The 25,784-nt window shown below is 35.8% G+C and overlaps 1 long non-coding RNA gene across 1 annotated transcript in view; it reads left to right on the top strand.

Moving 5' to 3' along the window:
- The first annotated feature begins 1,024 nt into the window (after nt 1-1,024).
- LOC105725503 (uncharacterized) overlaps nt 1,025-25,784 on the top strand; it is a 48,762-nt gene continuing 24,002 nt past the window's right edge. Inside the window, exon 1 of the long non-coding RNA XR_002477943.2 lies at nt 1,025-1,107. This is a non-coding gene — a long non-coding RNA (uncharacterized LOC105725503). The remainder of the gene's footprint in view (nt 1,108-25,784) is intronic.

The following is a 25,784-nucleotide window of genomic DNA, read 5'->3' as shown; positions in this document are numbered from 1 at the left end:
CATTGGCCATTTAGTATCATCTAATGTTTGATTTTGTGTTCTTGTGTCAGTTTGCTGAGAATGATGGTTTCCAGATTCCCATTCCCTGGATAGGGAAAATGTGGCACATATACACCATGGAATACTATGCAACCATCAAAAACAATGAGTTCATGTCCTTTGTAGGGACATGGATGAACCTGTTTTCTAGTTTTTTAACATGCGTTGTTAAATTATTTATTTGAAGGTTTTCTTCTTTTTATGATGTAGGCACTTATTGCTATAAGGTTCCCTCTTTGTACTGCTTTTATCTCATAGCTTTTGGAATGTTGTGTTTTCATTATCATTTGTTTCAACAAATTTTTACATTTTCTTCTTAATTTCTTTATTGGCCCATTGGCCATTTAGTATCATCTTGTTTAATTTCCATGTATTTGTATAGTTTTCAGTATTCCTCATTATTGATTTGTAGGTTTATTTCATTGTGGTCAGATAAAATGCTTGATATTATTTCAATTTTTTGAATGTTTTAAGACTTGCTTTGTGACTTACCATGTAGTCTATTACTGAGAATAACCCATGTCCTGAGGAAAAGAATGTGTATTCTGCAACTGCTGGATGAAATATTCTATAAATATCAATTGGGAAGTCATAAGTCCAATATGAAGTCCCCCAGTCACTGTTCTCTCTCTCTACCAAGAGCCCTGATTTCTCTGTGCCCTGCGGCAACTACCACTGAGTGAAGTAGGGATGGTGCAAACATTCCCTTAGCCGCCCTAACTGGTCTCTCACTAGGTCATGTGTTCCCCTAGTCCACTGCCTCTGAGTCCAGCTCAGCACTATGACTTGCTTAGGAATTGCAGTCTTTGTGGGCTTTAAGTTTACTTAGATCGCCAGGGTACTCTAGCTCTCAGTGGTGAAGCTTGCCAGAACTCAAACTCTGAGTGCTGAGACAGCAATTCCCCTCTGACTAGGACTGGTCCAGTTGTTTCCTCCATTGGTGGATTTCAGCTGAGTACAGACCAGTTCTGTTTTCTGGTGTGATAGGGCAGCACTTAGTTCAATGTGAAGCCTCACAGTTCCTGCACTCACCCTCTGCAAGGTGCACAGATTCTCTGCACTGCACAGGTATTGCCGTGGGATGGGAAAGAAGTGATGTTGGTGATTCAAGATTGTCTTTCCTGCTCTTTTCAATGTGTCTTACAGTGATATGAAGTTAAAACCAAGTACTGTGCTTTCTCACCTAATTTTTGGTTCTTCTGATGGTGTTTTTTCTATGTAGTTGCTAAAATTTGGTGTTCAGGGTGGGGAGCAGGGCTAATAATGTAGGCTCCTATTCATTTATTTTTCTCTGCCCCTTTCTTTTAATTTTAAATGATAACCTAGAAAATTCATAGCTGAAATTCTATTATTTTTTTACCCTGTTTCTATTTATTTTCTTTCTTTCTTTTTTGACAGTCTTGCTCTGTTGCCCAGGCTGGAGTGTAGTGGTGCAATATTGGCTCACTGCAACTTCTGCCTCTCAGGTTCAAGCCATTCTCATTCCTCAGCCTCTCGAGTAGATGGGACTACAGGTTTGTGCCACAGTACCCGGCTAACTTGTATATTTTCAGTAGAGATGAGGTTTCTCCATACTGGTCAGGGTGGTCTAGAACACCTAACCTCAGGTGATCCACCCACCTCAGTCTTCCAATGTGCTGTGATTACAAGTGTGAGTCACCGTGCCCCACCTCCCTGTTTCTATTTCTGTATTTCCATGTTCTTTCTCCCAGCATCAGAGAGGCAATTCTTCTAGTGTATGAAGATATTCTTTACTTCACTTTGTCATCTTTCAGACTCTATGGTTTACCCTGGTAAAATTACAGCTTTGAGAATGTCAAGAAAGGCCTTTAACTTAAGCTGAGCAATAACTTATGCATTTACAAGAATTTAGCATATTGATCCTTTTTCATGGAAAGACTATTGAAGAGAAAAACAAAAACAAACAACAATGTCTTTATTTGTACCATAAACTGGGTGGCTTATAAACAACAGAAATTTATTTCTCCCTATTTTGGGGCCTTGGAATTTCAAGGTCAAGGGGACAGCAGATTTGCTGTCTGATAAGGGCCTGCTTTCTTGTTCACAGATACTGCTAGCTCACTGTTCCCATGTGGTAGAAGGGGCTGCTTTTTTTAATAAGGGGACAAATCCCATTCATAAGTTCCTGCTCTCATGATTTAATAATCTCCAAAAGGCCTTACTTCCTAATATCATCACTTTTGGAATTCGATTTCAAAGTTTTGGGGGAGACACAAAATTCATACCAAATCAAACAATAATAATTACCGAAGTGGAGAAATACATCAGCCCTTATCTCTATACCTATATTTGTAAATCTATACAATTTGATTTATTTTCATTGATTCTTGTGGTCTATTTCTATATTTCTGAGCCAAACTGCCTTAGTATGATCCTAATTTTATCACTTGTAAGTATGTGCTTTTCAGCTAGTTAATAATCTCTCAATGCCTCAGTTTCCCATTTGTAAAATGGAAATGCTAATAGTATCTACATCATAAGGTTGTTATGAAGATTACCTGGGTTAATATATGTACCTACATGTAAAGCTTTAGAGCAGTATGTAGCATATAGCCAGGACTAGATAAGTAGCAACTTTCCAAATTTAAAATGTGTGTGTTTTTATGTTGGTATTCATGAACATGCTATGGTTATTAGAAATTAAGGAATTATTTAAAGCTAACTTACACAAAATCACTGATTTAAGATCTGGTATATTTTTACATATTTATTTAAAATTACAATTGTAACTCCCTATTGGATAAGGGCATTTTATCTGATTAAAAATTTGAATACAGGCTTTCCCAAAAAGATCAGGCACAACAAGGTTATTTCAAGGTTATTTAGGCAGGAGTGGAAAAGGAGGCACTTAATACAGAATTAGTAAGTGGGATGCCTTAAAGTCACGCTCTCTAGAGGACAGGCAGATATGAATTACCTAATTTTTAAAATATTGTACATACTGCTAGTTATCACAGAAGAACAAGTTCAAACAATGACATCTCAAGTTTCAGCTTGTCACTATAACATTAAGGAATCAAAGTACAGAAGAAAACAGAAAGACAAAATCTGTTCTAGTTCAGAAATATATCCTATGGATTTGATAATGTTTTCCTGTATCACAACTAACAATTTTTATAATAATGAAGATTTTGCAAAATTCAGCACTATGATACTGTAAAAATATCTTGATTATTTACAACTGTGATTATATTCACTTGAATGAATACCCCATTTTAGAAATTCCCATTTTAATTAGAGAGTAATCAATGCAAAACAAAAATTGTCAAATTTTGGAGTACGTGGAAATAAAAATACCTTATACTTGAGAGAAGATAGTAGCTAAAATTAATCTCCTTGCTAATTTTAAAAATAAACTATATTCAAATTAAATTCAAATATCCTACATTGGTTATGGCTTTTAATGGAGACATTACTCTTGGATGTCCAGACCATAAATATTTTCTTTAAAATTTTTAATCCACCCTGAGATACCAAGAATAATAAACTTTATTTTTTTCTGTGACAAACTGAATTACAGATGTGTTGCTTTGCATTAGCAGGTGATAATAATAAATAGCTATCAGCACCTTAGAAAACACAAATATAATTACAAGCGTCCCTAATAAGTGAAAGAAAACACATTTCAAAAACAATGTGAATTCTAATGAAGAGACAGCAAAACCTGTAATATTGAGGGAATTCAAGATGTGGACCCAGAAAATGTGAGACAGGTCTTGTTAACTTAGAAAGTTTATTTTGTGAAGGTTGAGGACGCACGCCCATGACACAGCCTCAGGACGTTCTGATGACATGTGCCCAAGGTGGTCAGAGCACAGCTTGGTTTTTTACATTTTAGGTAGATATGGGACATCAATCAATATATGTTAAAAAGTACATTGGTTTTGCCTGGAAAGGCAGGACAACTCAAAGCAAAAGCAGGAAGACTTGAAGTGGGGAGGACGCTTCCAGGTCACAGATAGGTGAGAGGCAAATGGTTACATTCTTTTGAGTTTCTGATTAGCTTTGCCAAAGGAGGCAATCAGATAAGCCTTTATCTCAGTGAGCTGAGGGATAACTTTGAATAGAATGGGAAGCAGATTTGCCCTAAGCAGTTCCCAGCTTGAATTTTCCCTTTAGCTTAGTGATTGTGGGTGCCCAAGATATTTTTCTTCCACAAAAATAACGTTGGTGCAAAATGTCTTTCAGAAATAGCTTGGGTTTTATATGGGTAAATAAAAAAGAGCATATCATATCAGAGATTAGCTTTTGCCTTCATTAAATATTTCCAATTGGAGATTTTCTTTACTTTGCCCCACCTTTATATTTTCTGTCAATTCCTTCTGCCAGCCTCATGAATATCTATGCTCCATATTCTAATTATAAGCTCTGCTCCAAGTGAAGCTCCTTGTGCATATTATTGATGCTGATATTACTAAGATCAATAACTGCTTTACCTAAAAGTTATTTACACATTTATATCTATGCTTTAATGAATTTTGTTCATTTACCCCATTATGCTGTTTTCTTGTGAACCATGAAGCTCAGAAATACGGAGGAAAGAAAAGATGATGGTCGAAATAAAAGTGCTTCCCCTGATAGATATTTTGATTCCTCTTAGCTTGCTGTTAGGTTTTTCAGCAAGTATTCCCCAAATCTCTAACATTCAATACTCTCGCAAGCCTACTTTAAACAGTCTTCACTTCTAACCAGTAAACAGAAAAAATTTCCAAGAGAAAAATAATTCTAAACATTCTCACTTTAAACACGCATTACTGTTTCTCAGGTGAAGTTCTTGGAATCATAATTTGCAGAAGACTTTATTTCTCTTAAAACCTTAAGGTATCATATTGATCATATCTCATTAAAAACACATTTTCTTTCAAAGGCTTAAAATGCTAGCAAGCTTGTAGGTTCACATTTGACTTTATCTTATTCCCTTTGAACTCTCCCAAGTAATCTGATTTCTTAAATTCACCTTGAGCAAACTATTTTTCTTTTTTTTTTTTGCTATCTGCCAGAAAGCAGCTGCCATAATCCAAGACCATGGTGGGCAATGTGATTTCTCTAAAGATGAATTCATTATTATTATCTGATCACCTCTGGAGTATGAATTCACCATGCTGTATGAATCTAGAAAATTATTCATTAAACCTATTGAGCCTGCAACATGATCAAATACAGATAGTACCTGTATGATACCAACGGAACTGTTGGAGTCAGGAAAATATAGTTCAGTTCACCACAGGATATTCCAATGACTATAAATTAATCAGCTTGCCTTTAGTACCTTCTCCAGCTCCCAAGAGAGACAATATAAAGTAGGAAAAAATTGATTTGGGCCTAAGTTTAGAAGTATCTCATTCTTTGTAGGTTCAAACTTTGTAATGGTAGTTTTAAAAGACATTTTTACAATTCTCATATTTTATAAATAATTTCAGACATTTCTAAATTTTTGTATTTAAATCTCTAGAAGTTCAGAATTGAGGATTATTTGACTTAGGTTAAAGTTTTTATTTCTCATATCCATTTAGGAGAGATAATTCAAAGCTCTTGCCACCGTTTTAGATTCCAAGCTTATGCTGCTGCTGACTCAGTGACCAGAGAGAGTTTCTCAAACTTTTCAGCCTCCATCATGCATAAAATAATTAGTAGTATAGATGAAATTATTCTTTAGGTCTCTTACAATTTTAACAACCCATAAATTTGTGATTCCATGAAAAACTTTTTGTAGACCAAATATCTTATGCGTTCATGTGTTTGCATAGGTATTGCTAACTGTTGGCAACATTATTTGGAAGATGATTTACCTGTTTTAGAATTAATTTATGGTAAGCAAGTTAAAAAATAACTTGTTACCTATACACAAGTTAGCAACATTTCCACAATCTGAAAATGCACACTCATGGGTATGCTCAGCGTTCTGAATAAGATGAGAACCCAGAAATATGTATAAAATTCTAAGCCACCACAAAGCCATCCTCTTTTTTTTTTAAAAAAAGTTATTTACCAAGTTTTGTGAGCAAGAGTGATGCTGTAATTATTTAACAGCCAGTACTACATAGACACTGGCCAATCCACATGATTTCAGTCAGAATAGATACTAGCCAACAGGTGTAAATCAGGTCAAGTCACCTGGCTTCACAAACTGTATTCAAAAGAGAGCCATTATACTAAGGCTAGAAATAAAGTTTTATCTCCTATGACATATTTTACTTCTTGTGAATGGCTTCTTAAAATAGTATGTTGAGAAGAACAGTGAAGTCGTATTTGGCTTCTCAGGATATATACTGCTCTGAAAAATTAGCTTCATTTTCCAGATGTATGGGAAAGTGGACTGGTGTTTGGAGTGGTCTATGACAGCACTTCTGGTGTTAAAAACTTGCTCAGAGGCTGCTTACTCTTAACACACAATTCTAGCTTACTTCGTTTCTGAGATTATAGCACAATGTCAACTGAGAGTAATATCATGCCTCAGGAGGTGTTTAGAAATCTGGAGTTGTTAAGTAGCTAAGGGCTAATCATTTTTAATATTCTGTAAATTTTTAGATAGTCCCACACACCTGAAAACATTGTTTCATCCTAAATGCCATAGTTCCCCCTGCTGGTCAACACTGCTATAGTTTAATAGAAGAAACAATTTAGAAAATAAGGAAGGGGGCTGCTATAAGTTTATGTAATGACTTTCTTGAAGAGGAGCACTAATAGGAAGAGAAGAAGCAGAAAAAAATACAATGAAAAAACATATACAATAAATCAAAACACACAATAATATAAGCTAATTGAATATAAGCAGAGTAGTCTACAAACATTGGCAGGTCCTTGAAATAGTACATTATTACAATACTGGAGAGTAATTGATTATCACATTGATTGTCTTGAGTTATCAAATGATTAATTTATGTGTGTGTAAGCTAAGAGTGTAGAATAGTTTACATTTTCCAATAAATCTCATGCAAAATGAGTAACAGACATTTTAAAAGGTTTCTATGTTTCAAAGAAACTGTTGAACATATGGTCATCTACAATTACTCTTCTTCATTTTGCAGAGGAGTTCATTACAAAATGAATTGATCTTCTCTTTTTCAGACCTCAAATCACTACAAACTTGCTTTCGCTCTATTTATCTGAATCTGCTTTCACCAAGTTACTAATAAACTCTCTATTGCTAAAGGCAATGGACAATTCCTATGGAATGTCTCCAACATTTAATACTTGTGAAAGGAAAATAAATCTTGGGATTTCAAAATCACTAAGCCAAAGGGAAAAATCAAGGTGGTAACTGCAAATCTCCATCCCATTTTATTCCTGAATAAGATACTTACAGAGATAAAATAGCTCTATACCTCCCTCATAATTTTCCCACAAGGAAATGCCTAGTAAGCCCCAAGATTTTTACCTAAAGTGGTTCTGTTGAATTTTACTTTGACAATTTAAATTGATAGCTTATCTTCACAGGTGCAACACAAAAGATAGAATGCTGTCTTCTGTCTGCTCACCTGAGACAAATGTATATGTGATTACTCCCTCTGGTATAAAAATGCAGATTCACTGAGCTAGACAAAGGCATAAGTGACTATTCTACACCTATCTCAAATTTAAATTGTGTATTCAGTGAAAGACTAGTCGAAGACTCAAAAGAAAGCAACCTTTCTTTTCTTATCTACTCACAACTTTTTAAACTGTCTTCCTCTTTTCCCATATCCACCCTTTACCCTGTATATATTAAAGCCCTCAAAATCATCTTTAGAGATAGGCACAGACCTGCTTCTCAGACATGCATCCTTAACCTTGGCAAAATAAACTTTCTAAGTTGACAGCTGTCTCAGACACTTTTGGCTAACATACTATTGGCCTCTTCTTTCTGTCTATCCTTTTCCTTGATTTCAACACCATTATTCTTTTGTTATTTTTTGGTTAAACTTTTGGTTCTCTCATTCTCTATTTCCACTGTGATCACTTTTTATATCTGCCTCAGAATTATCCATGAACCTTTCTTCTCCTTTTACTGTTGTGTGCTTTCTGGGCAATATTATCCATTGATGCTTCAACTAACACCTACATCTTATAATTCACATCTTCATATTCGGTCTTAACCACTCTTCTGGACACTATTAACAAAGCTTAAGTCTCCTCATATCTAGATCTTTACTTCAACTTCAGAGGCATAATCCAGAGGCCACCTTGACATGCCATATGTCTATGAATGTTGTGTAATACAACAAATAGTAACTTCTTAAAGAACTGATTCACCTAATACTTTGTAAGCCAACGTGGCTTGAAACCTCTTATAAATTTTAGTAAAAAGAACAAATGACATCAATGGAAAAACCTTTTCAAATATGTCAGGTTTTTAGAACTTTCTCACATTGCAGCTATGTATTAGTCAAAGTGACATTTAGAAGAAGATTTGTTTATTTCAGTCTTTCATAATTTCCTGTAAACTAATTGGCAGTTGGCATCATTCTCTATATAGCTGAAAGGGGCATCAATTTCAAAATTACAGGATAAATCATTTGGGAACGGTAGTCGTTTTCTGAGTCACATAGCTATTCACATAATTCTATAAATGTATTTCTAATAACTACCTGTTCAATGAAAATGTTATCTAACTCTGGTTTCCTTTTTTGGATTGATAATTACTCTATAACATCTTAATAATTAGGTAGTTAATATGCCATCATGTTATTTTCTTACATTTTATGAAATAGATTTCCTCATTATGTACAAATTTATAAGTGTGTAATCATAGGGAAGATGTGACTTTACTGATTAAATCTGGCATCTACCTTTTTTTAACTGCCTGACATTTTGTAAATTTATTTTTTATTTACTTACATACTGTGATGGTTAATAATGAGTGTCAACTTGATTGGATTGAAGGATGCAAAGTGCTGTTCCTCGGTATATCTGTAAGGGTGTTGCCAAAAGAGATTAACATTTGAGTCAGTGGACTGCGAGAGGCAGACCCACTCTCAATCTGGGTGGGCACCGTCTAATCAGCAGCCAGCGTGTGTAGAATAGAGCAAGCAAAAGAAAGTAGAATAAGGAGATCTGTTGAGTCTTCTGGCCTTCATCTATCTCCCGTGCTGGATGCTTCCTGCCCTTGAACATCAGACACCAAGTGCTTCAGCTTTTGGACTCAGATTTACACCGGTGATTTGCCAGGGTGAAGGCTGCACAGTCGGCTTCCCTACTTTTGAGGTTTTAGGACTCAGAGTGGCTTCCTGTTCCTTAGGGACGTCTCCTTGTGATTGTGTGAGTCAATTCTCCTATTACACTCCCCTTCGTGTATACATAAACCCTACCAGGTCTGTCCCTTTAGGAAACCCTGACTAATACACAAACTTATTATTTACTTATTTATTTTAGTGTCTTTTGGAAAGGACATCATCAGAAATTTCATCCTTATTGCTAAATTGCATGTTGCCAGAAACATCCTAAAATTGTTTTACAGATTTATCGTCTTTGTCTACTTTTGTTGTTCTCTGCCAAGCTAGTCATTAAATGCACAAATTGATAGGCTGAAACATATATTTATTGGTCAAAATGGAAGTACTAACAATTACAACCTGGTAGTTCTAAGAGGCTATTGTACTGATTTAACATCATAAAAACTATTTGTAAATCGTTTTTCAGTTGATCTTCTGCCTCATACCTAACTGGCTGTCTTTTCTCACTATTCTTAGCTATATATGCTTTCTCTTGCTGCTCTGCATGAAAAGTGTCCTAGGGCAGAGTTCTAGGACTTCTCTATCTACATTCATTTACTGGGTTATTTAATTCAACCCCATGATTTATAAAACACCCTGTCTTCATGATTCCTGAATGTATATTACCAGAACAGACCTCGATCCTGAAATTCACATTACAGTATTCAACTGGATATTCAAAAATTTCATTTGTACATATAAAAGTGACTTTAAATTTAACCTATCTGCAACTAAATATTTGATTTCCTCCTAAATTTGCTCTGCTAACAGGTTGTCAAACCTCAGTAAATGATATTATTACTCGTTCAGGTCCTCAGGCCAAATATTTGAGAAAATCCTTGATCCCTTTCTTTTTCTCATCTCTCAAATCCAGTCTATTCTCAAGGCCATTGGGTTTAGCTTTCAGAGTATATCACAAATCTGTTTGCTTTTCACCCCCCCACTGTTACCAACTTAGCCCAAACCACCATCATATTTTACAAAGAAAACTTCAAGAACCTCCCATCTGTTCTTCCATTGTTTACTCTTGACATTCTTGACTATCTATTTTCAACATAGTAATTATACCAATCACGTTAAAACATGAGGCTTCTGGTTTCTGTGACACAATAGATTCTCTCAGTGTAGGCCTTTGGAATGTCATTTTTAATATTTGAAGTATTATTTACCCCAGTCCTATCCTATTAGTTAAAAGCTGTTCTATCCATGGCTCTCAGCTTGGCATCTGTATTAGTCAGGATTGTCCAGAGGGATAGAACTAATAGAATATATGTATATGTGAAAGGTAGTTTATAGGGAGAATTGGCTCACACAATCACAAGGCAAAGTCCCATGTTAGGCTATCTGCAAGGTGGAAAAGAAAGCAGCCAGTAGTGGATCAGTCTGAGTTAAGATTAACAATTTGTTATATTAGTTCTAGACTTTTTTTGTTAAGTAAATAGAAAAAGAGTTAAATGGTGTGCCATGAATCAAAGAGAATAATATTTAAAATAACCAGTTTTCCCACTTCCTTTCTAAGCAAAATCCCATCTGAAAGTTAAACATATCCTTCATGTATAGACAATCAAACCTCTATTATGTTCCATGAATTAAAATTAAAAAGTATAATTGCCTTTATGTATAACTGATTGTGGACAAAGTATCGTCTTGAATATACATGCCATTGGATGGGTCCTGAGACACCTACGGAATTCTTGCCATTTTGAATATACAAGCCATTGTTATTTTTTTACCCTTATAAGAGTATGAAATGAGGGAAGGGTGCCAAGATGGCCAAGAGAAGCCAGCGCTGGAACTCAGCTCCCAGCAAATGAGATGCAGAGGGCTGGACGACTTCACGGTTCTAAACGAGGTGCTGGGTTCTTTTCTGTGGGACTAATAGGGCACTGGAGTTCAGCCCAGGGAAGGAGCTGCAGGGCAAGAGCTGCCCAGGGGGGCAAATAAAGATGGTGGGCTGCGTCACCACCTGAAATGTGCAGCTGGCTCAGAGGGTTGGGGTACTTAACCCCCTTGGTGCTCCATTTTAGATCCTGTGCATGCCTCATCCTTTCTGCAACCCACAGTCCACAGGGTCCCTGCCAGATGGTGGGGAACTGTGGGTACTCGATGCAAATGTGAGCAGTGGCTACCGCTGCGTGAGGCAAATTGTCGCAAGGACCTGGGAGTTTGGACTAACGCCAGTGGGACGGACCATCCCACAGAGGGAAGCAGAGTTGAAAGCAGGGAAACAGACCATAAGGCCTTGCAGGCTCCACCTCCACAGAACTCAAACTGAAATGCTCGCTAGAGAGCTTGGCAGCAAATACACCAGCTTGACCCCAACCAGGAAGATTGAGCTCTGGGAGAGACAGGCGGGGCCAATCTCACCTGCAAACAAACTCCAGGGAGGGACCACCCATCCAACAACCTTACTGAACCTGTGAGAGCCAAGCAAAGCCCTCTACAGGCCAAAAAATGTACAGCTCCAACCTCAAGAGAAAAAAATGTCCACTCAGAGACTCCTCCTGAAATCACCAACTTCAAAGATTAAAGGGAGATAAATCTACGAAGATGGGAAAAAAACAGTGCAAAAAGGATGAAACCATCAAAGAACAGAACATCTCTTCTCCTCCCAGGGATCACAACTCCTCACCGTCAAGGGAACAAAAAAAGACAGAAAATAAATCTGATGAATTGACAGAAGCAGGAGTCAGAAGGTGGATAATAACAAACTTCTCTGAGTTAAAAGACCATGTTCTAACCCAATGCAAAGAAACTAACAACCTTGAAAAAAGGTTAGATGAAATGCTAACTAGAATAACCATCTTAGAGAAGAACATAAACGACTTGATGGAGCTGAAAAACACATCACGGGAACTTCATGAGGCATACACAAGTTTCAACAGCCAAATCAATCAGAAGAAAGGATATCAAGATGGAAGATCAATGAAATAAAACAAGAAGGCAAGAATAGAGAAAAAAGAGTGAAAAGAAATGAACAAAGCCTCCAAGAACTATGGGATTATGTGAAAAAACCTAATCTACATTTTATCGGCATACCTGAATGTGATGGGAAGAATGAATCCAACTTGGAAAACACTCTTCAAGATATTATCCAAGAGAACTTTCCCAACTTAACAAAGCAGGCCAAATTCAAATCCAGGAAATACAGAGAACACCACAAAGATATTCCTCAAGAAAATCAACCCCAAGGTGAATAGTTGTCAGATTCACCAAAGTTAAAATGAAGGAAAAATCCTAAGGGCAGCCAGAGAGAAAGGTCAAGTCACCCACAAAGGAAAGACCATCAGATTCACAGTGGATCTCTTGGCAGAAACTGTGCAAGCTAGAAGGGAGTGTGGGCCAATATTCAACATCCTTAAAGAAAAGAACTTGCAACCCAGAATTTCATATCTGGTCAAACTAAGCTTCATAAGTAAAGGAGAAATAAAATCCTTTACGGACAAGCAATTGCTGAGAGACTTCATTGCTACAAGACCTACCTTACAGGAGCTATTGAAGGAAGTACTAAACAGGGAAAGGAATAACCAGTACCAGCTACTGCAAAAATGTACCAAATGGTAAAGAATAATGACGCAATGAAGGAACCACATCAATTAATGGGCAAAACGACCAGCCAGTAACAAAATGGCAGGATCAAATTCAAACATAACAATATTAACATTGAATGTAAATGGCCTAAATGCTCCAATCAAAAGATACAGACTGGCAAACTGGATAAAAGGTCAAGACCCATCAGTGTGCTGTATTCAGAAGACCCATCTCACATGCAAAGACTCACAAAGACTCAAAATAAAGGGATGGAAGAAGATTTACCAAGCAAATGGAGAGCTAAAAAAAAGCAGGGGTAGCAATCCTAGTCTCTGATAAAACAGACTTTAAGCCAAAAAAGATCGAGAGACAAAGAAGAGCATTATATAATGGTAAAAGAATCAACGTAACAAGAAGAGCTAACTGTCCTAAATATTTATGCACCCAATGTAGAAGCACCCAGATACATAAAGCAAGTTCTTAAAGACCTACAAAGAGACTTAGACTCCCGCACAATAATAGTGGGAGACTTTAACACTCCACTGACAAGATTGGACAGATCAGCAAGACAGAAAGTCAACAAGTATATCCAGGACTTGAACACAGATTTGGACCAAGCGGACCTAATAGATATTTACAGGACACTCCACCCCAAACCCACAGAATACACATTCTTCTCAGCACCACATTGAACTTACTCCAAAATTGATCACATAATTGGAAGTAAATCACTTCTCAGCAAATGCAAAATAATGGAAGTCATAACAAACAGTCTCTCAGACCACAGCACAATCAAATTAGAACTCAGGATTAAGAAAAGCACTCAAAACCACACAATCACATGGAAACTGAATGACTTGCTCCTGAATGACCAATGGATAAACAATGAAATGAAGGCAGAAATAAAAATGTTCTTTGAAACCAATGAAAATGAAGATACAACGTACCAGATCCTGTGGGACACATTTCAATCAGTGTCTAGAGGGAAATTTATAGCAATAAATGCCTACATGAGAAACAAGGAAAGATCTAAAATCAACACCCTATCATCAAAACTGAAAGAGCTAGAGGAGCAAGATCAAAAAAACTCAAAACCTAGAAGAAGACAAGAAATAATTAAGATCATAACAGAACTGAAGGAGATAGAGACAAAAAAAACTCTTCAAGACATCAATAAATCCAGGAACTGTTTTTTGAAAAGATCAACAAAATAGACAGACCACTAGCTAAAATAATAAAAAAGAAAAGAGAGAAGAATCGAATAGATGCAATAAAAATGATAAATGGGAGATCACCACCGATACCTCAGAAATACAAACTACCATCAGAGATTACTACAAACAACTCTATGCACATAAATCAATAAATCTGGAAGAACTGGATAAATTCCTGGACACTTGCACACTCCCAAGACTAAGCCAAGAAGAAGTTGAAACCCTGAGTAGACCAATAACAAGGTCTGAAGTTGAGGCAGCAATTAATAGGCTACTGACGAAAAAGAGTCCAAGTCCAGACGGGTTCACAGCTGAATTCTACCAGACATACAAAGAGGAGCTGGTACCATTCCTGTTGAAACTATTCCAAACAATACAAAAAGAGGGAATCCTACCTAACTCTTTCTATGAGACCAACAATATCCTGATACTAAAATCTGGCAGAGACACCATTAAAAAAGAAAACTACAGGCCAATATCCATGATGAACATTGATGCAAAAATCTTCAATAAAATACAGGCAAACCGAATCCAACAGAACATCAAAAAGCTTATCCATCACCATCAAGTAGGCTTCATCCCGGGGATACAAGGCTGGTTCAACGTACACAAATCTATAAACATAATTCACTACATAAACAGAACCAAAGACAAAAACCACATGATTATCTCAATAGATGCAGAGAAGGCCTTCGACAAAATTCAACAGCCCTTTATGCTAAAAACTCTCCATAAACTAGGTATCGATGGAACGTATCTCAAAACAATAAAAGCTATTTATGACAAACCCACAGCCAATATCATACTGAATGGGCAAAAATTAGAAGCATTCCATTTAAAAACTGGCACTAGACAAGGATGCCCTCTCTCACCACTCCTATTCAATATAGTATTGGAAGTTCTAGCCAGAGCAATTAGGCAAGAAAAAGAAAGAAAGTGCATTCAGTTAGGAAAAGAAGAAGTCAAATTGTCCCTATTTGCAGACAAAATGATCGTATATTTAGAAGGCCCCATCATCTCAGCCCAAAACCTCCGTAAGCTGATAAGCAACTTTGGCAGAGTCTCAGCATACAAAATCAATGTGCAGAAATCACAAGCATTCCTATACACCAATAACAGACAAACAGAGAGCCAAATCATGAGCGAACTCCCATTTACAATTGCTACAAAGAGAATAAAATACCTAGGAATACAACTAACAAGGAGGTAAAAGATCTCTTCAAGGATAACTATGAATCACTGATCAAGGAAATAAGAGAGAACACAAACAGATGGAAAAACATTCCATGTTCATGGTTAGGAAGAATCAATATTGTGAAAATGGCCATAGTGCCCAACGTAATTTATAGATTCAATGCTATCCCCATCAAGCTACCATTTACCTTCTTCACAGAACTGGAAAAAACCACCTTAAACTTCATATGGAACCAAAACAGAGCCCGCATAGCCAAGACAATCCTAAGCAAAAAGAACAAAGCTGGAGGAATCATGCTACCTGACTTCAAACTATACTATAAGGCTACAATAATCAAAAAAGCATGGTACTGGTACCAAAACAGAGAGATAGACCAATGGAACAGAACAGAGGCCTTGGAAGTAATTCCATGCATCTACAACCATCTGATCTTTGACAAACCAGACAAAAACATGCAATGGGAAAAGGATTCCCTGTTTAATAAATGATGTTGGGAAAACTGGCTAGCCATATGCAGGAAGCTGAAACTGGACCTTTTCCTTACACCTTATACAAAAATTAACTCCAGATAGATTAAAGATTTAAACATAAGGACTAACACCATAAAAACCCTAGAAGAAAACCTAGGCAAAACCATTCAGGACATAGGCACGGGCAAGGACTTCATGACTAAAATATTAAAAGCAATGCCACCAAAAGCCAAAATAGACAAATGGGACCTAATTAAACTTAAGAGCTTCTTCACAGCAAAAGAAAAATCATTAGAGTAAACTGGCAACCAACAGAATTGGAAAAAATTTTCTCAATCTACCCATCAGACAAAGGGCTGATATCCAGAATCTACAAAGAACTAAAGCAGATTTACAGGTAAAAAACAAACAAACCCATTCAAAAGTAGGCGAAGGATATGAACAGACACTTTTCAAAAGAAGATAAATATGTGGACAACACACATGTTAAAAATGCTCATCATTGGTCATTAGAGAACTGCAAATCAAAACCACATTGAGATACCATCACATGTCAGTTAGAATGGTGATCATTAAAAAATCTGGAGACAACAGATGCTGGAGAGGATATGGAGAAATAGGAACACTTTTACACGGTTGTTAGGAGTGTAAATTAGTTTAACCATTGTGGAAGACAGTGTGGTGATTACTCAAGCATCTAGAAATAGAAATTCCATTTGACCCAGCAATCCCATTACTGGGTATATACCCAAAGGATTATAAATGGTTCTGTTATGAAGACACATGCACATGTATGCTCATTGAGGCACTGTTTACAATAGCAAAGACCTGGAACCAACCCAAATGCTCATCGATGATAGAATGGAGAAAAAAAGTGTGGCACATATACATCATGGAATACTATGCAGCCATAAAAAATGATGAGTTTGTATCCTTTGTAGAAACATGGATGAATCTATAAACCATCTTCTCAGCAAACTGCCACAAGAACAGAAAACCAAACACTGCATGTTTTCACTCATAGGCGGGTGATTAACAATGAGAACACTTGGGCACAGGGAAGGGAACAACACTCACAGGGCTAGGTGGGGGGCTGGAGGGGGGGCAGTGGGGGAGCATGGAGGAGGGGGAGGAGTAACACCTGGGGAAATGCCTGATGTAGGCAAGGGTGGTGGTGGGGAATGGAGACAGCAAACCACCATGGCATGTATGTACCTATGTAACAATCCTGCAGGATGCTGGATGTGCACATGTACCCCAGAGCCCAAATACAAAAAAAAAGAGCATGAAATTAGTAAAAATATTTAATCTAGTATGAAAATATAGGGTAGAATGCTGTTATAACTGTTAATTTTGAACCTCAGATTAAGTTAGTTATATTATTCATTGCATAGCGTACTACCATTAATACATGAATTACTCTTCTATTTACTGTTAACATTTTTTCTTTCACATCATGTTCTTTCAATGTACCCTCCATAGTATTATTTACCTAATGAAAAAGACTCAAAAAAAAAAAAAAAAAACCCAGTGTTTTAGGAAATAAGCAATTTTTTTTTACTTAAATGATCTCATGCTTTGATTTTTATTTTTGCCAATTTTCAGTGAGTTCCTTGAAATATTCTATAGATCATTAATGCTTTGCCAGTGATTCATATTGCAAATATCTTCTCCCACTTAGCCATCTCTCTCTTAATTTAGATTATGGCATCCTTTGTAGAATAGGTATCTTGAGTTTAACATAGTCAAATCTAATAATGTTTATCTTTATGTTTGGTGCTTTTAAGGCTTTGCTAATAATAACTTTACCCACCTCTTCTTCTGGAACAGACACTTCAGATTTTTATTGCATGTTTCTTTACATGCCAAAGAAACTGACTTTGGCTTTTTCTTTTGTCACAGCAGGATCTCAAAACTTTTGACAGGTCTTCTGTGCCTTATCGATCCACAGACACCATAGAGACTTCTTTAACATCGTTCCAACTCCACACTCTTTCAAAGGTCTACTCAACAACTTATCAAACTAGTGTCCTCCCCCATAAATGTCCTACAGTTCACACAAAAGACACTAGCCTCTTGAGGGAGACCTTTACAATTTTCATTGACACCAGTCCTTTCAAGTTACTGCATGCTGCTAAAATAAAGCCATCTTTCTCAACGTGGTACTGTGTAACCTAACAGAACCTTGCCCCTGCTTGTGGTCCCCTTCCCTTTACAGGGCTCACTCAATATAAGCTTTCCCCGTAACTCACAGACTTACCCATTAAGATAGGAAGGGTATTCCTATGTGCACATAGCTCACCAAGGATGTGATCTCTGAATCTCAAATTGTCTTCATTCCCTTAAGCTGACTGATTGAACAAAGGAAACAGACATCACATTTTAGTCTCTTTCAACTTGAAAATATATGACTTAACACAATTGCCATAAATTTATTTCATTCACATTTTGTCAAATTAAGAATAGTAGTTCCTACACTTTTACATAACTAGTTACTTATCAGGGCTCCAATATGGTACACAAGTACAAACAAAATGGGAACTTAAGCTTGGAGAGGGCCAAACGTTCCCTTGGATTGACACTTTAAGGAAAGAAGTTACGCAGGATTACCTATAAAGGGACTTCAGCAGTTTCACTTGAACATTTTATTTTCATTTTTATTTCATAGTATTTTCAATTTAAAAACTGATTATAATCTAAGACTAGTTTCCTCATAAAAGAGGTTTGTTTGGCTCAAAAAGCACAATCTACTAGAAGGAGGTTCTTTCTGATCAAGTAGTCACCAAACTCTTCTCATGCTGCTAAACAACAAATTGTTTATTGAATGCAGTCCTAAGCAAGCTTATAAATCTCTGCCCCCATTCTGGAATATGTTGCCGTTTGTAGAGGACCCATAGAATAAAATCCCTATAAATTATGGACCCATTTCACCAATAGTGGAAACCATTCTAACTTGAACATACATACTTCCACATACACATGTGCGCGCACACACACACACACACACACACACCCCATATTTAAAGAACATTTTCTTTTTAATTTTAATTTTTTTAAGACGGAGTCTAGTTCTGTCAGACAGGCTGGAGTGCAGTTGCATGATCTCGGCTCACTGCAACCTCTGCCTCCTGGGTTCAAGCGATTCTCCTGCCTCTCAGCCTCCCTAGTAGCTGGGATTACAGGCACCCGCCACCACACCCAGCTAATTTTTGTATTTTTAGTGGAGATGGGGTTTCACTGTGTTAGCCAGGCTGGTCTCAAACTCCTGACCTTGTTATCCACCCACCTCAGCCTCCCAAAGTGCTGGGATTACAAGCGTGATCCACTGCACCCTGCCTTAACATTTTTATTGTGTTGAACATATTTTTTCTATCTTCAGAAATCTAAAAACCTGGCATACCTTTAAACCTGTTAATACTTTTTCCATCTCAGGAACTTGAGAGAATCCCAAAGATTTTTTATCTTATTACAGAAATTTAAGTTTCATAGAATGATTCTAAACACTTTATATTAGCCAACCATTTAAAGAAGACTCTTCAACTGAAGATATACAAAATTCCTTAAAAATAATTGTTTTGATTAACCAAATCAGCCTTTCTAGCAATGTGTTTTATTCAAATTATATTTAAATGCTTATGCTTCATAGGCAAATTCTTTAGACACAGCAAATTCACCATAACTTTGCCTATCTTTATACATATATCTGCCATATAACAGGGCCTCCAGCAAGGAAAAGTAATAAACAAATCCAAGAAGGAACTCTTTGCAGTCAAAAGCTCTTTAATACCTATGCTGCATATTCATGGGCAAAATGAACAAATTTGATATTTGATGATATATTTGTTAGTATCTGGTACCATATAAGGAACTTGCTCATATATTACTGACAAAGCAATTTCAATATTAGTTTTCCTGTCCTTCTACATATATATGCCCCATAATATTCCTGTAGATGACAATTATACACTTCTTGCTCAGGCACTTTTAGGGTTAGGTTGCATATTTGGTATAAAGGTTAGGATGTATGACCACTGATGACCTCTTTGCTCTTATCAAAGACACAAGACTGTTTACTGAGCTTTCTGAACTTTTCTGAATCAACAACAACATAGATAAGTCCTCTATATCACCCAGTTTTTAAAATAATTTCAAAGGCTTTAAAGGCTTTCATGTAACTTCTTCTTTTTTTTTTTTTTTTTTTTTTGAGACGGAGTTTCGCTCTTGTTACCCAGGCTGGAGTGCAATGGCGCGATCTCGGTTCACCGCAACCTCCGCTTCCTGGGTTCAGGCAATTCTCCTGCCTCAGCCTCCTGAGTAGCTGGGATTACAGGCACGCGCCACCATGCCCAGCTAATTTTTTGCATTTTTAGTAGAGACGGGGTTTCACCATGTTGGCCAGGCTGGTCTTGAACTCCTGACCTCGTGATCCACCCACCTCGGCCTCCCAAAGTGCTGGGATTACAGGTGTAAGCCACTGCACCTGGCCTCATGTAATTTCTAAAACAAGTATTTATGTTCATATCATAAACAAAAGCCCTTGAAAATGTTCATTACATTTTTAATTACACTTATTATTTGACATTGCAATATTAGGTTCCCTTTCCCCATTTTGTGCTATGCTGTCCTTTATAGAGATCCCATCCAACAAATGAGATTCTACTTTGAATGTACTACAAAAAGATAATTTTTGCTTTTTGCTACATACCTACTTTTAGCTCATAATGCAATTTCTGTTTCTCATGACTGCATTAATTAAATTAAATTGAAATTTTCAATACATAAAATTTCCAATGCTTCCTTCATATTTTTAAATGACTTGTACCCCTGTTTTCCTCTCTTAACACTTATAAACAGACTATTCTATTAAATATACCTGAACCAAATATGAAGACTTAAGGATGTCCAGGAGAATTTATACACGAGCCCTCAGAACTTTACAATAAACAACTCCTTAAGAGGGTTTTCTTTTTTGCTCTTACAATTCATAAACCCTGTCCACAATAGAAGAGCTTTGATTTATATAATTTCATTTCTCCTGTCATCAGGTCAGGATATGTTCAGTTATGAGTAATAGCAAACTCAAAGAATATGGCTAAACAGAGAAGAATTTATTTTTATGACATGAAAAGAAGCCCAGTGGCAGGAAGTTCAGGGTTGTTAATGAGATTCACCAATGCCAACAGGGAGCCAAGATCTTTCCAACTTTTAATTCTGCTTATCTTAGAGTATAGAAGCTTTCATGCTCAAGAGTATCCAGGAGTCATATAAGACCTGCTGGGTTTAAAATCAGTTAGACAGGCAAAAGGGCAAAAGGTGAAATGATGAAGAGATTCGTCTTAGAGATATGTTGCCTTTTTATTAAAAATGGATTTCCTCCCCAGAAATTCCTGCCTATATCTCATTGGCTAGAATCATGTCACACAGTCACTGCAGCTTCAAGAGAGGCTGGGAAGTCAGGTATTTCTATCTGGACTCATTAACACCCTAAATAAACTTTAAGTTCTCTTAAAAAATGGAGTAGTGGTTCTAGTGCAATGGCTGTAATCCCAGTACTTTGGGAGGCTGAGGCAGGAGGATCATGTGAGTCCAGGAGTTTAAGGCCAGCTTAGCCAACATAGCAAGACCCTATCTCTACCAAAAAAAAAAAAAAAAAATTAAAAGTTAGCCAGGTGTGTTGGCGTGCGTCTGTAGTTCAAGCTACTTGGGAGGCTGAGGTGAGAGGATCACTTGGTCCTGGGAAGCCTATGCTACAAAAAGCCGTGATTGTGCCACTGCACTCCAGCCTGAGCAACGTAATGAGACCCTGTCTCAAAAAAAGTAGTTGACTTTGGGTAGGCCATCAATAATTTGAGTATTTTGAAATTACAATGAAGTGATATCACAATGGTAAAGAATTATATATTGAAAATTTATGGCATTTCTTCCCCTTATGTAAATATCAGCCAGGAACATACCGAAGCCTCTAGCATGACACAGATACATAAATAGTTGGGGATTACAGATGTAGTTTAAAGGTACTTCAGATTCCTGTCCTTTGTCTTTTGACATGTGGAAGATAGTTGACACTGATAGATACATTGCCCTCATCAGGAATTGATCTTCAGTAGCCTTTATTTTCCATCCTTATCGCAGACATTATATGAAATCAAGAACTTTCATAAAGGTTTTATATCACAGATTGTCAAGCTTCAAAACTTTTCCATGTCTACTTGCATTTCTTTGTATATATTGGATATAATTATTGAGTATATATTGATTATTTCTATGTCAGCATAAGGCACACCAGAAACTTAATTTACAATTCTGTACTTTAATGAGTCAATATTTACAAGATTCTATTTCTTTCAACTTACACTGGCCACAATAATGATTCCTCTATAATGTGGGAGCAAAACAAATGACTACATAATATCACCTGAACTTTTACAAACTGGTAATTTTACAGAGCCTCTATTATATTTTAAATTTCATGACATTTGAAACCTATGTGCTTTGTCTAATTTTAATGCTGAAATTGTGAGATCATTGATAAAATATTTCTAATAGAAAACAGATTATAAGCCAGTTCCTCTAGACTTGACTAATGCAGTTACATGAGAAAGTGTCCCTACATCATGCTGATTATATAATTTTTATAAAACATCTTTATAATTAAAAAATAAAACATCTACATAAGATTATTTTTATTCAAGCCAAAATAAAATACCTTGAAATGGATATATTTTCTATCATTTGAAATTTCATTGTATAGCTAAAAGACATGCTACTCAAAATGGATGTAGTTTCACACATTGTTATAGGTCCCTGTCCTATCTTAGATTTTCTTGTACTTTGCCAAAAGAAAATCCAATAAATTTAATTCCTACAATTTGCAAACACATAATATTATTAAATTTAACTGCTAAGATTTTCCTTATGGTTGGAATTTAGACAGAATAGAAAAGATTTTTTATTTTGGGTTCATATATGAAAAATCAGACAAATTAAAACTTACTGTATGGGGCTAATGAAGAGTGGTGGATTCAACAATGTCCTGATAAACTGAATCCTAGAGAGAAACAAACCCTTGATTTCTAAACTGAGATTCATAGTAGCTTCTATATCTGGGACAGGCAGTTAGGCTGGATATGGTCAGACTTGCCATTAATAGACAGATTATGCCAGGAAAAAAAATCAAACAGGTTTAAACAACAGTGACCAAATCATGAAGAAGATGAAAAATATTTTATTCTGTGTCAAATAGGTTTAATTGAGATACTTTCAGGAGGGGAGAAATTATACATTGGAACTTATAGATTCATTTATTGTTTTGGAGAGTCTATAAATATTTGAGCCAATTAGTTTCAATTTATTTAAAAAGTAGTGGAGTCCAAGATGGAGTAGGAAAATAGTAAAACTTTTATTTCATAAAGAGAATAAGTTTTACAAAGATGCATATAAAAATAATTTTATGGCATAATTTTTCAATGTATTGAAGTTTAACTGGCATACAATGAAAAACATATATCTTAAGTATGCAGCCAGATAAAATTTTAATATATATGTGTATATGTGACATATATTTACATATATACACCCACACACATAGTTATAGACAGAATTCTATCCCCCCCAAATTCATCTGTTGAAACTCTAATCCACAATATGAATGTATTTGGAGATGTAGCATTTAGAGAATTAAAGTTAAATGGGGCCTTAATTCAATATGGCCGGCATCCTTGTAAGTAGAAGAAGAGATATGAAGGATGCTATCTTAGAATTGGCAAATATTCCAGATACTATTTCTGAGTAACAAATAACTCAAAATCTTAGTGGCTTAAAACAATATTATTGTGATCAAACATTTTCAATTTGTGCAACACTTGACTGAGATTAGCTAATCTTTGCTCTACTTAGCATGAGGTGGAATGATTTAAAGTATGGATTTGGGGGCTGAAATTATCTAAAGTCTTGGTTATTCATATGTTTAGTAGATGATGTGGGCTGCTGGTTGAGACCTATGTATACCCTACATGACTTGGGCTTCCTCACGACATAGTGAGTGGGTAACAAGGACTAGCATTCCAAAATAAAGAGGAAGATAGACAGGAGCCATAGTGCATTTTATAATCATGTTGGAGGTCAAACAGTATGACTTCCATCACATTATATTTTTTGAGGCAAAAGCAAAGGCTGCCTAGGTTAAAGGGAAGGGAAACTAGACTATACCCCTTAATGAAGAGAAGCAATATTCTAGAAGACCATAAGATAATGAATCTCTGATTTAAACGTTGTGTCAATTTTTCAAAAACACAATATGCCATAGCAGTTTTCTGCATTTGAAGTAAAATCTCCAAGCATGTGCATATTAATTTTGAGTAACTCTGATGAGTGGGACTAAAAATTGAAGTGGAAAAAAAGAAAACTTATGTTTTTGAGATCATACATTTTTATACTTTTGAATTTTAAACATAATCTTCAAGCATACTTTTAAAAAATTATGCAAATTATAATAATGGCATCTCTAAGTACAAATATTACTGGAAGTCAGTGCATACACAAATTGTGAAAGAAACTACTAGTTTTATAAATGGATATAATCAATTATACTGTTCTGATTTTACAAATGAGACAATAGCTACCCATTAATGGTGGACATCTGATGGAATTGTCAGATATTATCTACATTTCCAGACCATTGCCGAAATCCTTGCTCATTTGCTTACTACAAACAACTGCTGTACACATAGATATATACTTATATTGTTGTTTTCAGGCCACAATGTCATGCACTATGTATACAATATTTGCAGAACAGCAGTAGGAGCTGTATTGGCTCCATAAGTTAAGTTTGATTCATTAAAGGAGAGCATACCATTCCAATAAAAGCCTTAGTATAATAACCAATTTATCCAATTGTGTCATGTTACAAATAAAAACAGATTTGTATTGCACTTATGGAAGTAATTGTATTGCCATATGTTAAGAATACTCACAAATAGTTTCCAAATTCTGGATAATTCAGGAAGAGAGAAACAAATATGCTCCAAGTTTTGTTTATAGGAGTATACTAAATTGTTAAAAGCTGTCAATAGCTCAAAAGAAAAGTTTTAAGACACTGAATAAACAAAGGATCAGCAAACATTTTTAAGCAAAAAGTTAAAAAGATTGGTTCAGTCCATACAGTTAATTCCTGTTCTGCTTGATACTCATGAACACTTTAGCTCTCCATGAGTTCTGAAAGTTTTTCCTCTTTTCTGATGTCACAGTCTCCAAAGTTATCAGAAATCTGCATTTAAGAGCACCTGTTGGAGTTCTATAGCTGATTATTATAAAACCACCTGCTATAAAGAACCAAAACAAGACAGCAATGGTCTATGGATGAAAAAAGTTTTAAGGCAGGCATAATCAAAAAATGCAATTGGCAAGTAAATCTGTTACCTGTGTGGCACACAATAATTTTAACATAAGAATTATGATTACCACTGATAATATACATGAAGTTATATTCGAATTACAGGTGTTTCTCATAATTTTGGAACATACCAATAGCATATCTATACAAATACAGCCCAAAGAAAACCAAACACCATTTCATATTTGACAATGCTTCCTGTATAATTTTTATTATACAGGAAGTGAAATTATGCAATTTTTGGACTTTAGTGGAACCTAATATCTTAAATAATTAGCTTAAAAAGACAAAATTTATTATTTGATTTTTGGAAAGTTTATCAAATATAGAAGGTTTAAAACCCTTGATATTACTAAATAAGTTTACAGGTCATTGTAAAGTCATTTATTTAACCAAAGTGACCATTCAAGGATTTAAAAAAAAAGTGAAAATCTTGATTCTTTGAGAAAGGGGATTTAATTTTCTAAACAAGAAGCCCTAATAAAACAGCATGAAGCCAATTATATTTGTTTTTCAAAATTTTGTAAACAGTCTATAATATTTAATCTTGATTATAAAATATAACTTCTGTAAGCCTTTTATAATCTTTATTAAGAGTTGGTTAATGCTTCAAGAAAATCTTGTTTATCTGGCACATGGGTCCATATACTGGTTTTGTATCAGTATGCCTTTGACATTAATGATTAATTTACAGAGAAACAAACTTATTTTAAAAGCTTAGCCCTTACA

This window comes from Aotus nancymaae, unplaced genomic scaffold (genome assembly GCF_030222135.1).
Source record: "Aotus nancymaae isolate 86718 unplaced genomic scaffold, 86718_ANA_hifiasm-v0.15.2.pri h1tg000004l, whole genome shotgun sequence".
Lineage (NCBI taxonomy): Eukaryota > Metazoa > Chordata > Mammalia > Primates > Aotidae > Aotus > Aotus nancymaae.
This window is presented reverse-complemented; position numbering and strand designations above follow the sequence as displayed.